Source organism: Diachasma alloeum, unplaced genomic scaffold (assembly GCF_001412515.2).
Source record: "Diachasma alloeum isolate Michigan unplaced genomic scaffold, Dall2.0 Dall_scaffold_00571, whole genome shotgun sequence".
Classification (NCBI taxonomy): Eukaryota; Metazoa; Arthropoda; class Insecta; order Hymenoptera; family Braconidae; genus Diachasma; species Diachasma alloeum.
The window spans coordinates 523,934-541,348 of NW_021680703.1; the positions used below are offsets into that span (position 1 = coordinate 523,934).

The 17,415-nt window shown below is 33.3% G+C and overlaps 1 protein-coding gene across 2 annotated transcripts in view; it reads left to right on the plus strand.

Annotated features, from left to right (window-relative positions):
• The first annotated feature begins 3,693 nt into the window (after nucleotides 1-3,693).
• The window catches only part of LOC107043422 (synaptic vesicle glycoprotein 2B), a 32,870-nt gene continuing 19,148 nt past the window's right edge, over nucleotides 3,694-17,415 (plus strand). The window contains exon 1 of one of the 2 annotated variants that reach the window (XM_015264933.1): nucleotides 3,694-4,078. The gene's annotated coding sequence lies outside the window, so the exon portion shown is untranslated. Of the gene's footprint in view, nucleotides 4,079-13,198; nucleotides 13,258-17,415 lie in introns of those variants that run through there. The other variant, XM_015264932.1, reaches the window with a different exon arrangement.

Sequence of the window (17,415 nt, forward strand, 5' to 3'; positions counted from 1 at the left end):
CAATAGAATTCGATTTTTCTATGTAATTTATTCTATTGAGATATTTTCTATAGAATTTTTATGGCTCCAATTTTCTAAGAAGCAATAATTTTTCCGAATTCTCAGTCTATTGAAAATTGAATCGTGTGTGATGTTCTTTCATTGAAAAATCAATGATTGTTTAACATGAAAAACCCAATTGTCTTCAATTTTCAAGACGACACGGACGAAAACATTTAATAGAAAAACCTATCGAATTCGTTAGAAAATTCGATTGAATTTCTATTGAACTGTTCTATTAGTTTTTGGCCGATTCTATTGAAATGTTCAAAATGAATATTTCATTCAGTAAAAGTCAATAGAATTCAATTTTTCTATATAACTTATTCTATTGAAATATTTTCTATAGAATTTTCTCGGCCCAAATTTTCTAAGTTTTTTCGTTTGATTTTCTTGATGAAAAGAAAAGAAAAATAGAATGAAAAAAACTTGAGAAAGTTGAGACTTGACTTCACTTGAAAATTTGAGTCGAGCAAATTCTATAGAAAATATATGAAAAGAATAAGTTATATAGAAAAATCGAATTCTGTTAACTTTTTCTATTGAATTGTTTCTATTAAACATGTCAATAGAATCAGCTAAAAACTAATAGAAAGTAATAGAAATTCAATAGAATTTTCTAATGAATTCGATAGGTTTTTCTATTAAATTATTTCGTGCGTGGACTGAGAAATTCAGTAAACACTTTCATTTGAAATTGAATTCAACCTCTCAATATCGCAAATTGAGATGACGCTGTGACTGAAATTTCAAAAAATTTCCAACAGTAAAGTAATTTAGCCGGAAAAAAGGGGATTCGTCAGTCATTCGTTTCTAATTCAATGACTTCCGAGGGATATAATTTACCGATGTTCTCCAGTATCTTTTCTTATCGTCACTCATAATATCACGACGACCGAACAAATAGAATGATTGCTCTGACCGCCGATGACTAAAGTGGGCTTAAATTCTTTTACAGTTATTTAAATTTGTACGGAGAAGCACTGCATACGCACTACAAGTACAATTCGGTTGTATTTTGTCAGGATTATTTGGAGGAGGTGGTTTAGAGCACTTGTCATTGGTTACATCACTCATTGTCGGGAAATTTTAACTAAAATCTTCGGTATATTTCTTGGAAATTTTTGTCAAGTGAAATCCCATGATAAGAATTGTTTATCACTACTGCACGACGATAAATTCCCACTAAAATTTCCCCTCAAATTTTAATAACCCTGTAGCTTGCTGATCTGAGAGTATAACAGTCACAAAGAATTTTAAGAAATGATGCAACAGATTCACTAAAATTCGAAATTTTCAAAATTCCACCAGAAACGTTGAAGTAAAAATTGCAAGATAAAGAAAATATTCTTGGTCTCGGGGTATGCCTCAGCGATAAGAGTGCATATGATCCAAGAGCGAGGCGGCGCATGTCCGCAGTTGCATTTATTCCTCATTCCATCATTCAAAGTGTTCCAAGGCTCATCCTGGGCATCATCATCATAGCAATGAATAATTTATTAATAATCACAATTATAGCGGTTTTTATCCGAGTTGTGTTCCACTCGGAGACGATCGATACACTCGGTATTATCCGAGTCAGTCGTACACCAGTGCACGGAGAAAAAAATTGGAGAAAAATTGCGGAACAAGTCAAGTAGTCGTGGATGCGAACTCGATTTTTAGTACTTTTTCACGCTATATCGGGGAAGAAGTGCGAGACAAATACTGAATTTTTCTCCGTTGGACCGGGAAAATTTACTGAACGTGAGGGCAATTTGTGCCGAAACTGTACATTTTACCCTGCATTCCATCAAAAATTATCCCAGTGAACGTGAATGATTGCTCAATATTGCGTATAATTTTTCTGTAACGGAGAATAATTTTTTACCGAACGCGTTCAGATCCTCCACAGACTGGTGCACGGAAGGAATTATTTGGTGAATTTCACCAACTAGTTGTGGAAAAAATCAATTACCAACTAGCTAATGAATTTGAACGACTAGTTGTTCATTCGCCAAATAATTTTCTCCGTGTATTTTTTCATTGAATTATATTTCGCTCCAGGATTACCTTTCTCAGAGTAAATTACCCATGATTTTTAGGTAACAAGATCTATGCGCGCGCTGATCTATCCATTTGTTGAAATGAAGAAATGGAGTTCATTGAATTTCATTTTCTCATGAATACCTTATAAATATTGATAATGAATCAAAGAGAATTCGACTAATGATTGAAGTGAATAGCGAAGTAGAGTAAAAGAATCTATAAAGAATTTTTCATTTTCAATTAATTATCTTCAATTTTTTTAAATAATCGGTCTCCATAAAAGGACTGAATTTATTAATTTCACCGATGATATATATACATGTGAAATATATATATTATATATATATATGAAGTGAAAAAAAAATTTACCACCGAAAAATTTGAAATTATGTCACTGAAGAATTTGAAAATGCTGCGTGTTTTTTTGCGAATAACTTTGTGTCACATATTGACCAATCAGAATTAAGGATTAGCGGTCAGGCAGTTTCGAGATATTTCGATATAAAACAACTTCACGTTTCTTTCACATTTAGTAAATAGGATTTTTATCCAACTTCTCTCAACTCTACACTGAGAGAAAAATGACAAAGTTCTCAAACAAGGCCTACTTGTGCCAAGAAAATAGTTTTTTGAAAATTATCAAACAAGGATTTTTTGTGCCAAACATGCAGAGAGTGCGCCGGAATGAAAAATTTTTGTCGCAAAAATAGATTTAGTTGTTCAAAAAAAATTGCATTCTCTGTACACGCAAGAAATATAATTTCTAGCACTACTCCATTATTCGATACTCCCATACGTATTTTGCTCCCGAAAAATCTTTGTTTTATGCGAAACAAGGGATAATAGTTTTTCGTTTCGGCTGTCTAATTATCACAGACAAGAAATGAACCCTTAAATGAAACAATAATAATCAAATGATAGCAATCTTGTAACTTGGGGATAAAATATTTGTTGATAAATTTTCCTCTATATGAGATATTTTCATCCTGAAAAGGCACCGTCTGGTGTGAATTATCCGCCTCTTGAGCCAAATATTTCGTTGCTGTCGAAAGCAGAACAATTATTCTGCTGGCTGAAGGTTTGAGACTTTCAAATTCGAACCAAACTAATTCTTTTTTGGCAATTTTCAACTAGCGATTTTGTTGCCCCAACAAAACTTGTTTGAAACGTATTTGTTTTTCTCTCATTTGCACAGAATGCCTATCAAAACTAGTTTAAAAATGCAATAATACTATGAAAATGTTGGAAACTAATTTTTGTCTCAATTACTACATAACCGGTGGGAATGAAAAAATCTTAAATCTCGGATTTTTGCATTCGAAAATGTTCCTTTTTTTTACCGAAACCTAGTCATAAAATATCCTCCACAAACAGATATTTTTTCATTGAATTAAATTTCGCTCGCCGATTACCCCCACGCAGAGCAATGTTTTATTTGAATTAAATAAACTTTACTTGACTCAACTAAATCACTCATGTGATTTTAATAGAGAATTTATTCAATTTAAATAAAGTTTATTCAATTCAAATCAACCGTTTTTCTGGGTGCATCGTACAGTAAAATTCGCGACGATTTTCTAGGCAATTGTAATCCAACTTTTCTCTCCGTGTGGTGGAAGGTGCACCGAGTCGACTGTATATCACTACTGAGAACAAAATAATGAGCAAAAAAAGAAGTAGTGTTGGCGATTGGTGAAGCGGGGTGCCCGATCCGAGGGCCCAATTCATGGACGTCCCTGAGGTAGCGAAGAGCTTGCGGTGCTCCATCCACATTGACAGTCGTACTCGTCACGAAGTGACCCCTTCCTGAGTTATTTAGTTATCGTATATGATTGACACGCACGAGTTAGCTCTCCACCAGTTCATCTCTATAGATCATTTTTTCTGGCGTTTATCGAGTGCCGAAACCGATAAGTGATCGCGAGCTTGACAATAGCGAAATATTTCGTGGGTGATTATCCTGTTTATGAGTGAGTCGCAGTGTCCAATTAAGGCTCGATATTATGATTAGGTAAGTTCTGGACTTGTGCGGTTTCTTCGCACTACATTTTTCGTAAAATCGCGATGATCACGGGTTGAAAGAGACTCCGGGGATCGCGAATTTTTTTGTCATCGATGGAAGAGTGTGTCGACCCCAGAACGAATGATCGAGGTGTCTCGAAGCGCCGGAAATTACCGCTTTGGAGTTATTTCAAAATAATTACTATTGAACGAGAGGAGTCAAGCATTCGAATCTGATGAAATTCTTTGAGAGAAGTTTTTATATGAATTTCAACATTTTTTTAATCGGAAATTAATGATATTGCCCGAAATCTTTTAATTGGACATTTGATCCAATTGGAGGATTATTAAATGAAGGATTCATGTTGATAAAATTATTCTCCTCGTCATCTAAATAGTGATTTTATTCTCAACTAATTAAATCGTTATTTAGACGCAGAAAACATTCTTTAATATTTGAAAAACTGCGTATTTCATGCGAATTAAAACGCAAATGTAAATGAAGTTTAAGTTCAAATGGGAGCTTTGTAATAAGCTATTTGAATAAACACATTTTTCAAATCAAATAAGTCGTTTCTCTCATGTTTTCAGAGAATAATAAAAGTTTAGTGACTTTTTTTTGCCAATACTGATCAATCGCATGGAAAAATTGTATAATTTACAATAGAAATCGGCGCAAAAAACAAAAGGGATTTGAAAATAATGATTCCCTTTTTTTTCTATTATTCTTTTTAATTGTTATTAGGAATTCCAAGCTTTTTTATTGCATTAAATGTATAGCTTTACGAGGTCTTTAAAATTCGCTCCGGTTACATAGTAATTAAAACGAAAATTATTTTTCAACATTCTATTATTATTATTACTGCATTTTTAAACTTGTTTTGCTGGAAATTCAATGGAAAGTCCACGAATTAATTTTACGGCACGAAACGCAATCGTGAAGCGCAATGTAATTCAAACTGAAAAAACACCTGTTTGTGGAGGATATTTTGCGATTCCTTCGGTAAAAAAAAAACACATCTACGGATGCAAAAATTATCCTCCTGTACACTAAAATTTATCAAACCTCTAGGGTATTTTTTTTCTTGCTCCCATCTGAAGGTCATGGGGACGAACGGAAGTGAAATTTTACCTAACGCGTTATCTAAAAAATCATTCTCCGTTACAGAAAAATTATCCGCAATATTGAGCAATCATCCACGTTCACTGGGATAATTTTTTATGGAAAGCAGGGTCAATTTTACGGGTTCGGAGAAAAAACGGAGAAAAATTCACTCACCCACGAAACAATTTAGTAGAAAAACATAGCAAAATCGTTAGAAAATTCTATTAGATAAAGTAAGCAATAAAACAAGTATTTTTTTGGGTGTTTGTTTTGTGTCCAATAGAAAATATTCAGCAGAGAAGTCAACAGAATTCGATTTTTCTATAAAAATTATTCTCTTCAGATATTTTCTGTAGAATTTCCTCGGCTCAAACTTTCCAAGTTTTTCATTCTATTTTTCTTTACTTCTCATCAAGAAAATCAAACAAAAAAATTCTAAAATTTGACCCGAGGAAATTCTATAGAAAATATCTCAATAGAATAAATTGTATAGAAAAATTGAATTCTGTTGATTTTTTCTATAGAATATCTTTCATTGAACATTTCGGTAGAATCGGCAAAAGCTGATAGAAAGTTCAATAAAAATTCAATACAATTGTCTAGCGAATTCGCCTATTGGGCTGAATCTTCCGGAAGAAGACCTTGAATTTGATTCAAGGGAATAAAGTCAATGGAGTTTCAAATTTCTCTGAAAATTGAAGCAAAGTCCCAGTTTTTAGCGGCAGGAAGCTAAAAATTCCGCAATTTAAATGAATTTTCAAATGAAAATAACTATATTGAGTGCCAAATTCGCTTGAATGTTCAGAGAATTCGTTTAAAATTCTTGGAATTCCCGAAATTTTTGAAGGAATTCATTGAAAATTCAGAGGAATCTTGAATTCAAGGAGTGATTTCTCTGAATTTTCCCGATTTTCCATGAAATTCCCCGAAATAATTAAACTGAAATTTACAGTTGTCAGGGATTTCTCCATGAAATTATGAATAATCAACGACAAAATTCCTTAAAATTTCGGTGGAAATATTACTTGTTAGTAATTCCCAAGATTCTTACCAGAAATTTCAGTAAAAAAATGTTAACAGTGTTTTCCCGTAATTTATCTCTAACGTTTTTCTTCATATAAAATTCACTGTTGAAATTAACGTTTTCCTCACATGTAAAATTCACTGATAATTTTCCATAGAAACATCTGCCCGCGTGATATGAATGAAGTGACGTCCCAAGGAATGAATGAACGAGTTTTCGTGACGTCAAATCCTCTTTCTCCCGTCAATTATCTGATGTAAGAGGTGAGATAAATTAAACGAATAAAATGTGGCAATCGCAACTGTTCACTCCTGCAGATATTTTCCAAATCGGAAAGAACTGGTTCGTAACCTCATTCTTTAGATAAATCTCCCAGCGAGAGAGGGTAGGAGGAGGTGTCACATTCATCGAATCGACAAAAACATTAGAGTTGAGGGGGAAAAATGAAAAAAAAAAACAGTGGGAAGGATGAATGAAACGATGAATGAGCTGATGGTATGCGTATAGTTTATGTATCAGGTTTCGATAAACACTTGGAAGCAAGTTGCTGCGTAGCCGATTGGACGCATGAAATTTTAGAGGGTTGATAATGGTGATAATATCGGTGCTAACAGGAAGTTTCTAATGTCTACATTTGTTATTATAGAATCGAAAGATGTTTGCAATTCAAATTGATGACGACTTTTCAGTAATTTGTGAATTCATAATTCAATCGATGAACATTTTCTCTTCAAATCATTGGAATTGTTTTTTAATCATTTATTTAATTTTGCGTATTTTTTTAGAATGTAATTATTATCTGAAGTATTCAAATAATGTTAAATCAACTTTCACTTTCCGCAACACTTTCCGCGTTCATAAATTCAAACAATAAAGCTTCTCTATCCCTCGCACGTAATAATAATACAGTCGGAAAAGATCTGCACTCGTTGTAACTGTCCACTTCTCGTAAAAACAAGTTCACAGAAAATTTTGATTCAAACTAGAGTAAAATATCGCCCTAATGACAATCAAGTCCACTTGATTTTCCCGTGTGTTCAGTCATAACGCGAAGAGAATGTAAAGGCATAAAGGTCCGTATGCGGAGACAAATCAGATTCAATCAGCAATCGTATCTCATTGTTTTATATTCTATAGTCAAAAGAAAGGAAAACAATCGATCGACTACTGCGGAATTATCAGTGTAAATCATTTCAATCGTGTTTAATCAACTTTGACATTTTACGCGTTCATAAATTCAGAAAATAAAGCTTCTTGATATCTTATACTCAAAAATAATGCGGACGAAAAAAATCTGCGCGATTTAACCACACACTTCTCGTAAAAACAACTTCGTGGAAAATTTTGATACAAATTAGACTAAAATATCGCCCTAATGATAATGAAGTTCACTTTATTCTCGTATGTGTACAGCTGTCATTCGAAGAGAACATGAATACATACACGAAGAGAAAAATTCAATAAAAATTACCAGAATAAAACGTAAAAATTACGTTTCGAAACGTAATCCGCGAGCGAAGTAAAATTCAATAAAAAGTGTGAGTCGGAACTGAAATTGTACGAATCGCCACGTAAATTCTACGATTTGTTCCGTAAAAATTAACCAGCCGTCCGAAGACTCACCGCTGTAGGGACAACACGTCGTTCCGTAATTTTTCCCCAACGATTGAGAAATTTTACGGAACGGAACGTAGAAATAACCCACCAGCTTCATAAAAATTGTTGAACGTTCAAGAATTTTTGATTCTGGAGGCATAATAAGTCGGCAAGTTTCTGAAAGATTTGACTTCTTCGGGAAAAATTACGTGACAATTTCGTACTTTGTTCGATGATGAACCTGAAAATTCACTGAACGTTTCAGATTTCTTCTCTTCCATTCCTATAAAAATTGCCGGAAAACGATTCCCCATTGCGGATTACGTGAATTGCCCCGTAATTTTTACTGAATATTTCTCTCCGTGTAGTGTGGAGAGAAATCAGTTTCAATTACCGATCGTATGTCATTGTCCCAAAAACCGATGGAGATATATTTCTGAAAAAATAACACCTGTATTTGCCCTTCACTCAGCAGAGTTATTTTCATGCGTTTTCGTTTCTTTCTCCGCCGGTCGATTGCCCCTGTTCCTCGTACACATATTAATGACGTCACGGGCTCAGTGAGTCATGTTTCTTGCACTGCTTACGCACGATATTGCGTATTTGCTCTATCATTTATGTTTTTCGTCGTCGAGCTTGTTATTCACTGTCTTTTACACTAATTATGCCATTAAGGACGTACGAGTGATAAGATAATTCGGTGAATTATGGGTCTTATCAATTATCTGATGAAACAAAAAAAGGATCTGACGCACAAAGCTTTGGATACATTTTTTCATGTTTCGGTTGACATTTGGGAGCCGCAGGAACATGCAGATATTTTAGCTTGGCTTTCGGCAATGAAACATTGGGCTATAAAGATTGATCAGTCACACGGAGACTGTGATGTAGTAAAAATTTCATTGAAAAATGGAGCGAATTCGGTAGAAAATTCCTTCGAAGTTTTATTGAATTTTCTATAAGTTTAAATATTCTGCAGAGAATTCTTCAAAAACCGCGAGTTTGTTTTCTTGAAGTGACCGCAAGGCCAAGGCCAAGTTTCAAACGTGTTCTTGTTCTATAGAAAATATCAATAGAATTAAATTATTTTATGTAATTTATTCTATCGAAATAAGATCTTTGGAACAGCCAACAGTTCGGATTCTTCTAGGGAAATTTTTGATGATCACGACAAAAATTGAATTTTTGTGAGAGGTATTAAATTTCCTTCTATCAAGATAGTGAATTTTCCTCAAGTAAATCTGTGTTACTCCATCAAATACTCTCACGCGGAACCCATAGTCCATCGAAAAATACTCCTGAAGCTCGTGATTGACTCCACCAAAACATAAAAAAATTGCTTCCAGATTTTTACGATTTAAATAGTTTCTGAAAACAATACGCCGTTTTCTCATTATCTCAGATAAAATCAAGTTGCTGAAATGGCCTTGCTAACAAGAACATGGGTTACATGATATGTATTACGGGACGACAGACGTTGTGTGCGTCATGAAATTATAAATGCGTAGGTAAACTTTACACAAGTTTGCTCGGAGATCGTTGTCAATGTTATCATCAGAAATTCAGAAAATAGAATATTCCACGTGGTAATTTTTTTCATCACGCGTTTATGGTAATGCGAGTAATTGCGGCTGATTTTTCTGTGTTCATGAATTATTGTTCGTACAATACTGTTCCAGGAGAAATGACGCATTTGAATCAAAAGATACTCTTTATTTGAGATTTTTCCATTCATTGAAGTGACCGAAAATCGCTATTATTCCTGCAATTATCGCCCAAATAAGTGAATATTTAATTAAATATTAACCAATGGTGGAACATTCACTCATTGTATCACTCTTTATCTCTTCTATTATTCATCTTCAGTATAATTTTTTGAATTATTATTCCTCTAATTATACAATGGAAATACATTTTTCAAAGATCTTTATTCATCGGTAATCGAGAATTTCATTGAATTGCCTTATTTCTAATTATTCAATTGAATATTTCGAACATTTCGGATCAATCGCGGAATTACTGAAGATTTCTAGAACATTCTGCACCGAAAAATTTCCCGGTTTTCCAGCCGATTCACAAATTTTCCAGCCGATTGTGTCCCCTTCTCTCCCTTCTACACTGAGAGAAAAATCTGAAGTTCGATTTACAATAAGAAAATAGTTGAGGCATTTTGGTGAACGATACAATTTTTTTTTGTCTGCGGCACGTAACATTATAGCAACTTCACAAGCGTAATTTTTGCAAATCAAAATGCAGTTAAACTAACCAAAGTTCAAAAGTAACCACGACAAATCTATGGTGAGTCGAACAATAAAATAGTTGCAATGACTACATTCCCTTGCAATCATTATTTCTCCGACCATAATTACCGTAACCCACGAAAAATTGTTGAGGACTTTTTGACTATAATTCGATGGTAATGCACTGAAAGAAAAAATTATTCCTGCCAAGGATTGATATTCTCGTCAGAAGATAATATGTTTTCAGAACGAATTTTTCCAGGACAGTCATTTTCAGAGAGTCCAAGTCTATCCTCAAAAATTACAGTGATATTGAACAATCTGATTATTATGCTACATATGACCTTGACAAAATGTTCTCCGATATCTTCCGGATTTTACAAATTGGCGATTTTCTCAGGTAAAGAAAATTGGAATAATTCCAAATGTTAATAATTATTATTGGAGTTTCTTCGAGGTCATATGCAGAAGAATATTCTTATAGATCACCATAATTCTCACGCTTGGAACTGATTTCGGAGCACCTGGAAATGACTGGCCTGGAGAAATACGTTCCAAAAGAGATATTTTCTTCTACTAAGAGTATGAAAAAGATATCACCAATAACATTTTCTTGGGAGGAATAATTTTTTTTCTCAGTGTGGAATATAGTCAGAAGAATTATATTTTTCTCTCAGTCTAGAACCTTCCATGAATTTCCGGAGGAACAGACATCACAAATTCCACAGAACAAGAATTTTTTAAATTTATCTGAAGCTTATAAAAAGGCAAATAAAAATCGAGCGTGAGTTTGAATTAAAATAAATCATTTCTCTCCGCGCAACATTGAAAAAAAATCCCTCTAGTTATTCTGACATCGACTGATGTTCCTATAACCCGTGTATTGAGATTAATTGATATATTAAGAATGGGACAGACAAGTGGCGTTTATTTTCAGAAGTAATTGGAGGCAACAATTAAGCCAATGGATCGGTTCGCCTTGGAGCTATCCGTGATAATGCCATGTATTTCTTTCCTTTTTTTTTAGAGAACAACGCAATTATGACTTTTTTCATCTGTCATTGAGTCAGGAGTTGAATATATGATAAATACGAGTTATCCCTGTATGAAAATCCAACGAGTTTCTTGTAACGATGTAAAGAAACTTTAATGACAGCGGCAAACAGCACTCACTGGTAATTATCACGTTCTACTGTTTATGTGTATGAATCACTGATTAGTGATGTATATCAATGCTCCTCGCTAGTCTGTAAGTTGTTGATAACGCGTGCTTCTTCAGTGGCCGCTCAAATCCATGTGCTAACGTGATACGTCACCGTAAGGGATAGCTGGCAATGAACTTACTACTGTTTTACTACTGAATAAAAAACATTTCTCAATTAAATTCAGTTTCATACATTATTCATGGCGGGTTGCGTAAGGGGAGTCACGTATTTTTGGGTATTTCATCAGATTGCATTATCGTTTTTCTTCATTAAGGCTAAATATATTTTCCCTCGGACTTTCAAGTCCGTGACGCATTTATATCACAGAACTTATATTTTTGAATGGGCGAAAATAGCGCCCTATGGCTATAGCTTTGTCAACAATCGATGAATTAATGCCCGATTGCGCAATTCGTCTGGGATAAAATGGTTTATTCGCCTGAAATATTCCGCGGAATTGAGGATTTTTTAAAATAATTTTTTTATAATTATTAAATAAGAAAAAAACCTACTGCTGTTTTTTTTTATCATTTCGTGATTTTAATTGTAGTAGTTTTAATTACGAACGGTTGAATAAACTTACGTGGGATTTTTTATAGAAATATTACGAAGATAAAATATAGAAATCTTCACTTTTCTATGCACATTATTCTATTAAGAATTAATTAAAGTTCTTTTTAGGCATTTGTTCTTCTTTCATAAAGGTATGTAAACAGGAAAACTTGAAACTTTGGAGTCGAATTATTATTGAAACAATTCAATAAATCAAGTTGGAGAGGAAAATAAAAGTTCACTTTTACGAATTTTTCCAGACTATTTTTAAAATAAATATCTTAATACTGAATTCTTAAAATTTGTTTTCAACTGATTTTTTCTATTTTCTCATCGAACAATTGAAGTCAAAATAAAAAACTCAGAGATTTCAGCGGAATTTCTACGGAAACAGTTCCACAAAATGAATTTTATTTAAAAAAAACAAGTTTATTGTTTTTTTCTTTTGAATCGTGGAATTTTTCAATGGAATTGCAATCGAAATTTTTTCTATAGTAATTTTTTCAAATGAGTGTCGAATCAAAAATAACTGATCGATTCACGATGAATTCTGCAGAAAACGTCTCAATATTTCAATTTTTTTCGAGTTTTTTTTCACTAATTTTTCCATTGTCAAATCAACAACAATAATAACAACAAGCCAAACAATAAACAATAACAATTAAACAATTAAAACCCAACAATTCGTTTTTTTATTTTGGTTTCAATTGTAATTAAACAATTGAAACCAAATAAAAAAACTGAGAAAATTTCAGCGGAATTTGTGTGCAAACAATTTCACCCAATCAGTTGCATTAAAAAAAATTAATTAATTAATTTTTTTCTGTTGAATTAAGGAATTCTTGAATTGGATTCCCCCAAAATCCTGTTCTACGCCAGTTGTTTCAAATGAAAGTATCTTGACCTTCCTCTGCAACTTATTTCCTCACGATATTCTCCAGAAAACATTTTAATATTACATTAACATCTTTCCGAGTTTTCTCCACAGTTTTTTAATTTTCTCATTGAACAATGAAACGAAAATAAAAAACTCAGACATTTCAGTGTAATTTTCCCAGAAACAATTCCCCAAAATAAATGAAATAAAAAAGCACAAGTTCATAGATTTTTTTTTTCTGTGGAATTGGGAATTCTTCAATGGAACTCCAGTAGAATAAATCATAAATCCCCACGTGAAGTACCGTACAAGTGTAGTTATTCTATTCGTCCCTCGCATTTCCCACATCCCCACTTTGATGCATCACAAACTGAAAGCGATCACTTAACGTAACAGCATGAAAGATACAGATGGGTGGTGTGAAATGATAGAATGAGAAAGCACGTTTTGGGCTCAACGACTGATCAAATGAGATACCAAGTTGGTGGTGGGAGACAACGGGCTCATCATATATAAGCTCAGTGGTTTGTCCTCGCTCTTTGGTTGTTCCCGCTCGGGCAACTTTACCAAGACTTGGCAAACAGCACACCGTAAGTTTTCCACAATCAATCATCATTCGTCAGTAATAAACCACCGTTACGTTTTCCTCTGTAAGTTTAATTATCGAGAGTGAATAAATGACAGTGGACACTAGTTTGGTGCGGTCTCAACCCCCGTCACTGAAGATTCCGAGGGAATAATCACTCCTCTACTGGTGGATCTTCAAAAATCCATGTGTACTTTAATCATGTATTTTTACGCATTAAAAATCATTTCAATCACTCTGGATAATTAATGCTCATTTTCAAATTCAATCCCGATTTTTTTTCGTGTTTACGCACGCCCGACTAATACTGAATAGACGGAGACGAGGATTATTGATAAGAATTCATCAAACACACCGGCGCCACCGCAGCTTAATGGCCTTTTTTGTTTTTTCCAAAGGCCAACGGGTTTCGAAAAATAGATTAACGATTTTTGATTTCTCAATGTCAAAATTAAGTGTTTGAATTTATTAAAAATACATCCTGCGTAGCTCTGTGTTTTTGTGGATATTAATACGCGGGTTATTCATTTTTTCACGGCACGAACGTTTCTATTTTGAATTAGCTGAGTAAGGACAGAGCAGAATTCTATTCCCATTTGAAAATTTAGATGGCTTTGGAATTTTTCCAGACACTTGTTATTTCCCACTGGTGAAGCTTGAATGTGTTAGTCTCGACGCATCAATCTGGTTATAACCAGTATGTAAAATGTCTTCAACTGCTCGTAAAACTCAATAAGCTGGAGAAAACAATTTATTTGCAACGATTGATCTCACTGCGCGGCTAGACACGCTCGTCCATTGATTAGTTCATCACGTCTTTCAGGAATTTTTTATGGGAGGGGGAGATACTGATTACTTACAATTAAGTTTTCATAGTGGAGCGAATGAGAAATGCAATGAAGGTGTCTGGAAAATTGTATGGATATTCTGTTGAGATTCCTTTTGTTTTTGCCGGTTTCTGTTATAGATTCTGCTATTTTAAAGTGAGAATTACATTGATATTTGATAGAAGAGAATAGATGTCAATTTTCATAAGTCAAGATAAGTCATAAAGGAAAATTTTCAATTTATTTTCCTTTAAGAATTCTCTTACACACGAAATTTTATTGAATTCTATTGAAGTCCAACGAAAAATTATGTTCGTTTCCGTCAACAGAAATTCATTGAGTTTTGAATATAAATTTTTTGATAGAAAAAAGTATAATAGATGTAAATTTTGCTTCATAACTTATCTTGATTCAATTTTTTTGTAAGAATTTTCTTACAAGCGAAATTTTTTTGAATTTCTATTGAAGTTCAATGACAAATTCTATTTTTTTTTTGGTCAATAGAAACTCATCGAGTTTTTAATACTTATTTTTTTTATGGAAATGCGTCGCAAGATACTTTACATGAAAAAAAGGTAATGGAGATGCCTAGAAAATTTTATGGGAAATCTAGTGAAATTCTTTTTGATTTTTGTCAGTTTCTATCATAAATTATGCAATTTTATTGATATTTGAGAGAAAAAAGTATAATAGATGTCAATTTTGCTTCATAACTCATTTTCTTTCGATTTTTTTGTAAGAATTCTCTTACAAGCGAATTTTTTTTGAATTTCTATTGAAGTTCAATGAAAAATTCTTTTTTTTTTTGGACAATAGAAGCTCATCGAGTTTTTAATACTTATTTTTTGGATGGAAATGCGTCGCAAGATACTTTACATGAAAAAAAGGTAATGGAGATGCCTAGAAAATTTTATGGGAAATCTAGTGAAATTCTTTTTGATTTTTGTCAGTTTCTATCATAAATTATGCAATTTTATTGATATTTGAGGGAAAAAAGTATAATAGATGTCAATTTTCCTTTGTAACTCATCTTCTTGCGATTTTTTCTGTAAGAATAAAGAATTCTCTTACACGCGAAGTTTTATTGAATTTCTATTGAAGTTCAATTTTTTTTAACCCTAGTCTGGTCACCAAGCGTGACCCTGCGATTGGTCACCTCCGCGAGGATTCGCCGGGGTGTTATTTAGGCTTTAGCGTTGCCGAATTCACTCTACACTGCCCGGGCGCGTTTAGCGAGTTTCCGGCAACGTCGCGTCATGGGCAATTTCATTTAAGATGGGAAAAAATGATTCATCTGTTCGAAATAATTTTTCTTCAGGAATTTTGGCAAATATGTTGTTCTAAAAACTACTATTTTTTAGACACTTCAATTGACGAAGTCATTTTTTTTTGCATTTTTCCGCTTAGCCAGTCAATTATAATTAAAGGAAAACGACGCGCGGCGGGTTTCCCTCATAGGGTGACCAATCTAGGGTTTAAGATTGAACAGACGTACACGCAGAAAAATGATTTATTTGAATGAAATAAATTTCATTTGAATCAAATAGAAAAATCATTAAAATCAATTAAATGATTCATTTAATTCAAATAAAGTTTATTTAATTCAAATAAACCATTTTTCTGGGTTACATGAAATGAAAAAAATTGACATCTCACAGGAATCTCAAATTGAACAATATGTTAATAATGGTTGATAAAACCAAATTTGAATCAGAGTCCAGAGAAAAATTCTATTTTTTTCCGTCATTAGAAATTCATTGAGTTGTTATTGGCAATTTTTTTATAGAAAAAAGTCGAAAGATACTTGATTTCACTTTAATTTCTCATAACAGCATGCAAGAAATAGTTCAATGGAAAAGGTGTCCAAAAAATTTTGTTGAGATTCCATTTGTTTTTCCCACACATAGAGAAAAGTTGGATAAAAATTCCCTAGAAAGTCGTGGTAAATTTTACTGTACGAAAGGTGTTCGGAGCAAAATGTAATTCAATGAAAAAATACCTGAAATGCTAGATTTTCACCTTGAATTTTCATGCATGAGTCCATCGCATTAATCCCGGCATAAAATACACTCAGCCTCTCACAGGGATAAATCGTAACCCTGAAATCGATACATGATCTATCGAAGGTTGTTTTCCCACTGCATGCGTGTGTCGTTCTATTTCAGAAGATACTTGGAACATAAGTTGTGCACATTTTTTCTCATCTCCACGTATTTTTGCACTGATTAACAATACTCGTCGCTGACGTCACGTGCGTTTTGAAATTTCATGATTTCCCGCATTATCATTCAATTACACATTGCAATGTGTTATGGGTTTTTCCTCTTAATTTGCATCGAATGTGGATTTTTCGACAGATGACACGAGAGCTTACTCTTTATGTCAACTCCACACATTGAATGCCTTCATCGACGAACCTACACTGAGAGAAAAACGACAAAGTTCTCAAATAAGTCTTACTTGTGCCAAGAAAATATTTTTTTGAAGATTATCAAAAAAGGATTTTTTGTGCCAAACATGCAGAGAGTGCGCCGGAGTGAAAAATTTTTGTCGCAAAAATTGATTTAGTAGTTCAAAAAGAATTACATTCTCTGTACACGCAAAAAATTTCATTTCTAGCACTATTACTTCGTTATTCGATACTCCCATACGTATTTTGCTCCCGAAAAATCTTTGTTTTATGCGAAACAAGGGATAGTAGTTTTTCGTTTCGACTGTCTAATAATCACAGACAAGAAATGAACCCTTAAATGAAACAATAATAATTATATGATAGCAATCTTGTGACTTAGGGATAAAATATTTGTTGATAAATTTTCCTCTATGAGATATTTTCATCCTGAAAAGGCACCGTCTGGTGTGAATTATCCGCCTCTTGAGCCAAATATTTCGTTGCTGTCGAAAGCAGAACAATTATTCATTTTTGAGACTTTCCAAATCGAACCAAAGAAATTCTTTTTTGGCAATTTTCAACTAGCGATTTTGTTGAGCCAAACAAGACTTGTTTGACAACGTGTTTATTTTTCTCTCAGTGTACGGAATTTGCGTAGGAAATTCTATTGGATTTCTGTTGAACTTCTATTGACAATTCTATTAGTTTTGACCGATTCTATGGATGGATTTCACAGGTTTACTGCGCATTTTTTTGATAAAAAATGGTCAATAAAACTACTTTATGAGTGATTCCACCACATACAGACCTAAAGTATTGCCTCAAAATTGTTCGCATTATTTTCATTTTCTCGTGGTAAAATACAAGTAAAAAGATGAAAAATGAGCGCTGCCGGAGCTTTATAACTCAATAATTGACAGACATATATGTCTGTCAATTATTG